Source organism: Eurosta solidaginis, chromosome X (assembly GCF_040869045.1).
Source record: "Eurosta solidaginis isolate ZX-2024a chromosome X, ASM4086904v1, whole genome shotgun sequence".
NCBI lineage: Eukaryota > Metazoa > Arthropoda > Insecta > Diptera > Tephritidae > Eurosta > Eurosta solidaginis.
In genome coordinates, this window is record NC_090324.1 from 134,776,005 (window position 1) to 134,786,227 (window position 10,223).

The 10,223-nt window shown below is 38.7% G+C and overlaps 1 pseudogene; it reads left to right on the forward strand.

The window, feature by feature from the left end:
• Positions 1-1,188: 1,188 nt before the first annotated feature.
• On the forward strand, positions 1,189-3,554 carry LOC137235165 (probable cleavage and polyadenylation specificity factor subunit 2; annotated as a pseudogene).
• The last annotated feature ends 6,669 nt before the right edge of the window (positions 3,555-10,223 follow it).

The following is a 10,223-nucleotide window of genomic DNA, read 5'->3' on the forward strand; positions in this document are numbered from 1 at the left end:
CCTTTCCATTTCCTGAATGAAAAAAAAAATGTCATTGATATAAAACACGCGGTGAGTAAGGAAGCTAGTTGATTGATAATTGTAATATGTATTGTTAATTCATTTCTCTTTCTATTTTCAGGTATTATTAGTACAATCAACATTCACATCAGTATGTTTTAAACAAGCGAATGCACATTTATGAAAATTTTGAGCCTTGCCCCTGATGGCGGCATTCCACGCACAATTTGCTGTTCATGCAGAGTTTGCTCGTAATATACCCGGATTTCAGCCACTGACTGAACGCGGTATTGAACGATTCTTACCAAAGCCACAGGAACTTCCACCAGTTTCCTTTGGCCTGGACGAATTGGGGTTAATGTATGCCGATTTGGCAAGAAAAATGGAAGAATTCATATTATAGTAGTCAAAGTTATAAGTTTTTAATGGAAAAAACAAACCTATCGTCTACCGGCATGTCTACAGTATCAACGCAGGCCGTAGGAGGTGCGCCGACAGGCCTAGCAGTGACTGCGACTGCCGCTGTCGGCGGTGGTATTGTACTGTACTATGTTGATGATCTCATTTGGTTGCCGGTATGGCAAACTCCATTTTCACCATCAGAAATTAAATTGGCAATTTCGTTCGGCTGTTGTCAAATAAATCATTCAAAAACCAATCTCTACCGAAACGAGCTCAGTTAATGAAAAAGGATAACGTGCCACCGAACTGCGAACTTGTCTACCATGACGCAATGGAATTTTATATAACGGTGGCTAAAAATATATCAACTATAACAATATTTATCTCTTCAGTAGCATTGTATTCCGCTACGGCTAACGATTTTAATATTCCAACTACGAGTTTTGATTCCTAGGAATTGGTCTCATACCCAACGGATATCTGGGATTTTTCGTGCGGATTTATTTTTATAGCAATTGCACTAAGGGCTTTTATTGCCAGATGTCCCTTACGTATTTATCGTTTCAAAGAGAGTTATATCGCTATATTTTACTTTCAACTACCTTTCCGATCGTTGCGGTATGAGTGTTGTAAAAAATTAAGTAAAGGTAGTTAGCAACAAATTTAACCCATGGAACAATTACACGATTCGATTGGGCAAAAGAACTTCGTTAATACTAAGTCATTATTTTAGAAAACCTGCGGACAATTTGACAGCCGGCTAGATTTTGCTTGAGCCAATTGCACAAAAATTAATTATAAATTTTTTAAATAATATTTATATGTAATGACTTCTATAATAAAACTACATACAATATCTGGAGCGATGGATGAGTCGCCACCTTGTTATATTTTACAAATAGATGAGGTGAGAATATTGCTGGATTGCGGATGGGATGAAAAGTTTGATCCAGATATAATCAAGGAATTGAAAAGGCATGTGCACACAATTGATGCAGTGCTCTTATCACATCCAGACGTTTATCATTTGGGTGCGCTACCGTACCTCGTGGGCAAGCCCAGTATGAATTGCCCCATTTATGCCACAATACCTGTTTATAAGATGGGACAAATGTTTATGTACGATTTGTATATGTCGCATTATAATATGTATGATGTTGTTTTATTCTCAGTGGATGATGTGGATGCAACTTTTGATAAGATAATACAATTGAAATATAATCAAACAGTATCGCTAAAAGGCAAAGGTTATGGCATAACAGTAACACCTCTACCAGCTGGACACATGATTGGAGGCACCATTTGGAAAATTCTTAAAGTTGGTGAAGAAGATATTGTATATGCAACAGATTTTAATCATAAAAAAGAACGTCATTTGAACGGTTGTGAATTGGAGCGCTTGCAGCGTCCTTCTTTGCTAATTACAGACGCACATAATGCACAATATCAACAAGCACGACGGCGTACACGACACGAAAAGTTAATGACGAATATTTTACAAACAGTGCGCAATAATGGCAATGTTCTTATAGCAGTTGATACGGCGGGACGTGTTTTGGAATTGGCGCATATGCTCGATCAACTTTGGAAAAATAAAGAATCTGGCTTGATGGCATATTCTTTGGCAATGTTAAATAATGTTAGCTATAATGTTGTTGAATTTGCTAAATCACAAATTGAATGTATGAGGGATAAGTTAATGAAAATATTTGAAGTAGCTAGAAATAATACATGTCAATTTCGTCATACGTAATTGTGTCACTATTTAGCTGGGCTTGCGAAAATGCCTAGTCCCAAAGTTGTGTTGGAAAGTACACCCGATTTGGAAAGTGGTTTTGCACTCGTGCTTTTTGTTCATTGGGCTTCGAACCCGTTAAATAGTATTATAATTACATCAAGAACATCACATGGTACATTATCAATGGATTTTATTGAAAATGCAGCACCTGGACGCAAATTAGAACTAGATATTCGGCGAAGTGTTGAGCTGGAAGGCGCTGAGCTAGAAGAATATCTACGTACACAAGGTGAAAAGCTGAATCGTTTAATTGTTAAACAGGATGCCGAAGAGGAAAGTAGCTCTGATTCGGATGATGATAACGAAATGAGGGTTATTACTGGGAAGCATGACATAGTTGTAAGGCGAGAAGGTCGTCATCACACTGGATTCTTCAAATCAAATAAAAAGCACTATGCCATGTTTCCATTTCACGAAGAAAAAAGTCAAATGTGATGAATATGGTGAAATTATAAATTTGGAGGACTATCGCATCTCTGGTGTGGGTGCTGAAGCGTCCATGGACGAGCATAATAAGGAAAATATTAAGAAGGAGGAACCAAAAGAAAATAAAACACAAACTACTGATGCACAATTGCTAACGAAGTCCAACGTCCAACAGCGCATGATTTTGGCAAATATCTTTCATTCTTCTTAAATGATATTCCTGATGATAATTGCGCCAAAGCTGGTCATGGCGCCTATGGTAATGCTGTAGAATATAAAACTAATCCGAGCAAACATTTGTCAACAGTTGGTGCATCATATTTCATGGCATACCATTCTATATTAAAATCATCAGCCGATTATTATGAATCATTACGTTCTGCACGTAAAATATCTGCAAACATAACGCATATGTTAGAACCTTTAATGCCACAAGGTGTACCATTCGAGCAAACGCTCGATATTGAAGAATTTCCATATTCAGTATTTTATATATTCTATGAACAGTATTTAGCTATGTGGTCTGATACATTACAAAGTATGGGTATATCTGTGATGGCGATATTTATTAAGACCTTTGTATTAATGGGTTCTCGATCTACATTCATCGTTGGTTGTTGTGATAACAATCACAATGATTGTTATAAATCTTGGTGGTATAATGTATTATTGGAATATATCGTTGAATGCTGTATCGTTGGTGAATTTGGTGATGGCTGTTGGTTTGGTATACATCGTGATCCTGAACAATTGATGGCGACTTTAAGAAAACTGCGTCGTCAACAAGATGCCAAGAAACACAGATGTAAGTGTGCCGCGAAGAAAATGTTAAGATTTTGTTATTGTTATTATTTAATGGTTTTCTACTTCTCCTTTCTTGGCAACAGCTGAAGAGCCAACACAACAGCAAACCCGCTACTGCACATGAAGATGAAGTGGATGAGGGTGCTGAATTTGCGCCAGCATCGACCGAAGGGTTTAAAGCCGGCAGTTTAGCTTGTGAGTAGTTTGTATTTATATTTACGCAAAATTTTTAATACCGATACATTTGAGGAGCAAGTATATTAATTATGGTGTGATGTAAAAATATGTGTTTCTACAAATGGCAGACATCAGGAAGCCGGTCAAAAAATCAAATCAGATTTCGCTTCTTGGTTTTTTTTTTTTGTTTTTGCCTCTTATATCGTGATTAGTAGATTGATCCTGCAACATATCCCCATTTACATTTAGCCCAATAGTCTGTACTTAGAACTTATTCTTTTTTTACGTGTGTTCGGTTTTGCTGGAACTTCATTAATTGTACTAATGCTGTATGTTTCATCTTTGGGGGAGTAAACAATTTTGGGCAAATCCAATCGCTTCATTTTCACCATGACTGCCTTGCACACCTTTTGCGTATCCTGTTTGTGCAATGTTATGTTTTCATATATTTTTCATGAACTGCTATCATTTGGTGTGCCCTTTATTGTGCGCAATTGGTTCTCGGGCATTGCTTCATCCAACATAAATTGTTTACAATGAGATTCGTTTTGACACAGACTAATTTATTAAAGCAGTAATAACACGAGTTTGTACATATGTGACTTGCTGATAACGTTATCAAGGCATTTGTAAGTCTACTGAGAATATCATTCATTAATTAATTAAATAACATTAATGAAACTTTAAGCACATGCCCTTTCACATAATTATTAAATATGTGGCTTCCATGGATCGTAGCATTTACACAAACATTTAAAACCGCTGATTGGCTGGTTTTCTGGTTATTTTACTGAATATGCGGAATAAGCACATCTAATAAATTTCCTAATTAGATTATTAATTTTTAAGTTTAAAAAGGTTCGGTTTGTTGATTAATTAGTTTATTATTACTTAGTTTACAGAATAATGAAATTTATTAAATCGAAATAAACCCCGGAAATTAAATTTGGAACATTTTAAAATTACTTATTAGGGATTCAATAACAATAAAGCTGTTATGGCAAACTGAATATAGTTTGTCAATCATATTATGGAATCATATTTGAACCAAATGTGGTTAATTTTAGTGATCAACAATTTTTAACCATTATTCATTCAACTTTCTGAATCTGTCCTGATTATCTTTGTTGAGTGAGTCATGAATATGATACTTGTTAAAATTTAACTTTCCGTTGAAGATCTTATTTCGTGTGAGATGTGAAGAATAAACATATGATAATCGTATCCGAAAATCATTCATAAATTTCGACCAAACGATTGAAATATGTTCACGAATATGATCTGAAACAGACTGTGAAAAGCAGTCAAATATTCCTCCCAAACGATTAAAGTTCATTTTTCTTGTCCTGATGTGATGAAATGATATGAATAAATTTCTTTGGGATTCCTTGCGATATTAAAATATTTTGAACAATTGCGTGGTGGCAGCGGCGCACCTACGTAATCGTTGGAAAAAGGACTATGTGGCAGACGGTATATCTGAGTTAGGTTTCTGTTGGCTTCGTTCGGGGGAACGAGAGCTGGGATATCGGTGTGTTGGTCTCGCAATTAAGTTCAGGTGAGGGTAGAAGATGTCCACCTACGAGAAAGTGGCCTGGAGCAAGCGGCTCCTGGTCGGAAGGGTCATTGGATGAGGGACTGAGGGGCCTAGAGTTGATGCAGGCCTCAATTCGACACAAGAGGATAGTAAACTCCTCAAAAGTATATTTTTGATCGGACGTGATCTTTTTAAAATGGGTCTTAAAACTTTTTACCACCGCTTCCCACAAACTTCCCACGTGAGGAGCGCTTGGCGGTATAAAATGCCATTCTAAAGTGTGATGGCTATATTTATTCAATGTTCCGTCCCTTTCTTCACGCAGAAATGCTTTAAACTCGGATCGTAAAGATCGCGAAGCTCCGACAAAGTTAGTACCATTGTCGGAGTAAACGTTTTTCGGACAGCCTCGTCTGGATACAAATCTGGCGAAGGCAGCTAGGAAGAACCCGGTACTAAGGTCGTTTGTCGCTTCTAGATGGATGGTTTTCGTCGAAAAGCAGACAAACGTATCCTTTTGAAATTGGACATGCCTTCCCTCGGTAGGATTTTATATCGAATGGTCCCGCGAAATCTACCCCGGTGTTGGTGAAGGCCCTAGTAAAGGTGGTGCGCTCCTTCGGAAGGATCCCCACAAGTTGCGTTTGTGTCCGCTTCCTGTAAATAGTACAGACCTTACATTTGTGGATAACAGACCGTATCATTATTTTAACACGTGGGATCCAGTACTGAGTGCGGATATGACGTAGCATCAGCTGGTTTCCTCCATGCAGGGTGGTCTTATGAGAGGATTGAACTATAAGTCTGGATAACCTACAAGTATAAAGAAGAATAATGGGATGACTATCGTTATGGGACATGTCTTTGGATGTCCCAGTCCGCCCCCCCCCCCCCCCCCCCAGTTAGAATGATGCCTTCTCCATCTATTTATGGATCCAGTGTTAAATCTCACTCTTGCCATTTATTAGTTTTCCTGACTTCATATTTGCGTACTCTTCTTGATAGTGTTGCCTTTGGCATATTGTTATCAAGATCTGTGTTGTTTTTTCTATTTCGTCAGGGGCTATCGAATGAGAATCCCTTTTAAAGGAGGCTTTAGTTGTTGGGTGCGTATTCTGGAAAAACCGAAGAATATAGGATATAACCCGCAAATCCCTTGGTAAATCGGAAAACCTATCCAGAATGTCAAAGTTATTTTTGACCGAAGTTGTATGAATTTTCACCCTCTTTCCCTCCATATTCGTATTGTAATCTTCTTCTTGTGTTGGCCAATTTTCGTTGTCTTCTTGTAACCAAGAAGGCCACCACAAAGAATTGTTGATTAGGTCCGAAGCGTAGAGGCCTCTGCTCGCCAAATCTCCAGGATTTGACGCGGAGTCTACGTGCCGCCATACTTTGTCTCCCACTTTGTCGATGATTTTAGTTATTCGATGTGCCACGAACGTTGACCACGAACATGGTGGTTTTCGGATCCATGCCAGCACTATGGTTGAATTTGTCCAAAGGGTTACTTTAATGTTCGAAAGTTTCATATTTTCGACCACAAATTCGATTATTTCTGCTAGTAGAACTGCACCGCAGAGTTCGAGTCGAGGCAAGGATATGGTTTTGACCGGGGCTACTCTCGTCTTGGTCATCAACAGGTTGGTGAAGATTTGATCCTTTGTTTGTACCCTCAGGAAAATATTGGCGGCATATGCTTTTTCCGAAGCATCGCTGAATCCATGTATTCGATATTTTCCTTCAATGTGTAGTAAACCCATCGTGGTATGCGTATATCGTTGATCTTTTCGTAGTCAGTCATGAATGATTGCCACCGATGGATAGTAGTTTCAGACACATCTTCATCCCAGCCTGTCCCTTCCAACCATATATTTTGCACTATTATCTTGGCTAATATTATGACTGGTGCCAGCCAGCCAAGAGGACCGAAAAGCTTTGCGATCGCAGAAAGTATTGACCTTTTTGTTACGGCATGGTTATTGTCAAAGGGTTTCACTGTGAAGTAGGCGTTACACCTGATTCCGAGTGCTTTTACCATGCTGGTGTCTTCAAACTCAAGAAAATCCTCGCTTAATAAGTCTTCCTTCGGTATACCCTGTAGAATTTTCTTGCAGTTGGACGTCCATTTTCGCAATGGGAAACCTGCCGATGATATTTCATCCCTTGCCTTGATTGCAATTTCGATGCTGTGTCCACCGGCGAGTACGTCATCAACGTACATGCAATTTCGCAGGATATCTGCTGCCATTGGATGCGATGTCTCCACGTCATCAGCTAGTTCGTGCAGCGTTCGAATCGCAAGATAAGGAGCACAATTAACCCCAAAGGTTACTGTTTTCAATTCGTAAATTTTAATTGGATCATTGGGGCAGTTACGAAATACGATTCGCTGGAATTTGATTTGAATTTCATTAACACATATTTAGCTGTACATTTTTTCTATATCGCTGTTAAATACGTATTTGAACAGCCGCCAACGTAGTATAAGGATTCTCAGGTCGGATTGAAGAATCGGACCTGGATATAAGGCATCATTCAGACTTTTGCCATTAGTGGTAGTACAAGATGCATTAAATACGACTCTGGCTTTTGTCGTTGTACTTCCCTCCTTTATGACAGCAAGGTGAGGTAGGAAGTAACAATCATTTGAGTCTGGCGAAATATTGCCTATTTGTCTCATATGCCTTAAGGTTTCATATTCTGATACAACTCTATTGTATTCCGTTTGAATGACTGGGTTTTTCGAAAGTCGTGTCTCGTTGCGATAGAATTGAGAACACGCACTTCTTAATGAGGGGCCTAAGTTAAACTCTTTCCTAAAGGGTAAGGAGACTACGTGTTTGCCATCGTTGTTCCGAACTGTTGCGGATTTGTATAGCTCCTCGCAGTAAGTGTCATCGTTATTGATGCTCCTCTTCTTTGGAATTTCTTCTATCTCCCAGAAAGCCGCCAGTTGTTTGTCTAAAGTGACCTCGTTAAAATATGAAACTAGGGTCTTATTTGTATCAACCGCATCTGTCCGGCCTGTCAAAATCCAGCCGAACACCGTTTCCTGTGCTATTAATTTGTTTAGCACATCTTTCCTGAGGCTGCCTAACATAATTTGGGGTATATTACTCCGCCCAGAATTAGATCGACTGGCTCATTGACAAAGAATCGTTTGTGCCAGTATTAAGTCAGGGAATGCTTGCCTAGTCATTGCGTTTATTTGGCAAGTTGGAAGATTCCCTGTTAATTGTGGTAAAACCAGCATGATCGTATTGATCTCGATTAATGGGTCTGTTGGTGACCGCAGTTGTATGTTGCACGCTCCTTTTACATGTGCAGACATTGTATTATTGATGCCCGAAACTTGGGCATGCATGCTTTTAGTTGGCAGATTTATTCTGCGCTTGACTTTCTCGGTTATGAATGAGCATTCAGATCCCGAGTCTATTAGGGCTCTCGCCGAATAGTCAACACCATTTAAATAAATATTTCCCTGTGCTGTCCCTAATAGCACTCCTTTACTTGTATTTGCGAAGCATGAGTTCACATTATTAATCAAACTGTTTTCTTTTTCAGCATTGCGACGTGTTTGAGCATCTCTTGACGTTGATGCTCCGATCGTATCTACCGAATTTGTGGTTTTGAGTTGATTCGGAATGTGAAGCAGCGTATTGTGTCTTAAATGACATGTGGCACAGTTCACTTGACTGGTGCACTTTGTTACCGAATGGCCAGCAGAAAGGCAGTTTATACACCCACGGCTGCTCTTAATTTGTTCAAACCGTTCAGTAGGCGTTAAACGGAAGAAGTTTTCGCACTTTGCAATTCGATGTGCAGGACGTTTGCACATCTTACACGTAGGTTTGGCTACGGTTGCACTTGGCTGATAGGACCCTAATCGTTTCGATGATGTATCTGCCGAGGAACGAGAAGCATGTGGCTTGGAGTGTTTTGAAACCGTATCCCCTCTTATATCTACGACAGTTTCCAACGTTTGGAATCTGCTGGATAAGAATTTATCCATGCCTGTGCATTTAGAAATTTCTGTTTTATTTTCTATGGTTTGTTCCCATAGAGCCAGTGTGGTTTCTGGCAGTTTTGTGGAGCACAAATACGTTAGAATTGCATCCCAGTTTGATATATCAATCTTGTGACATTAAAGCGCTGAGATACAATTGTTTATTCCACGTTACAGTTTTTTAATGGAGCTACCGCATTCACTCTCAACTGCTTTTAAACTAAAAAGAATTTTTAATTGGGCGTTGACCAAGATACGTTTGTTTTCGTATCGGTCACATAAATTTTTCCCCGCTGTATCGAAACCGTCTGTCGGTAAAGAACACCGTTTCACTATTTTTTTGGCCTCCCCTTGGATTTTTTGCCTTAAATAGTATAGTTTTTGTACTGCAAGGAGTTTACTATTATTAATATATATGGCAGTGAACATGTCCCTAAAAGACGGCCATGAAATATAGTCACCTTTGAAAATATCCGTATCACATGCTGGCAGGCGCACATGATATTCCATATTATCTGAGACATCTACTTTCTTATCTTTCTTTTCAAAACCTTCCAAAAGCTCAGCTATTGCCGCCTGACACTTTAGGAAGCTGAAATAGCACAATTTATGCTTCTTTTTGATAGCCGATAAGCCCTTTGATTCAAGCTCATCAGGCACTATATGGGCTAGAGGCACTATATGGAGTAGGGTGCACTAGAGAAGCCCTTCACTTCAATAAATAAACGCGCAAACACTTTAGGTTTAAATATAAATTACAAACTTTATTATAAATTATTTATTTTTTCAATTGGCACTTTGAGTCGATTATAATTCTTTAGGTTAGCGGCGTGAGCAGTTAGGTTGATGGCGAATAACTAATTTTACAACGGCCCAGCACATTCCACTGGGCCGTTTACTTCTTTTACTGAGAGCATACATATGTATGTGGGTATACAAAGATATGTGTACGCTAAACAGTAATTATGTTTCTTATTTACAGGGTTCTTCAAACAGGTAAATATACATGGTATTCCAAATATAGAATAAAGGTAAGTAATTTTAAGCAAATATTTCATATAGTAAATATT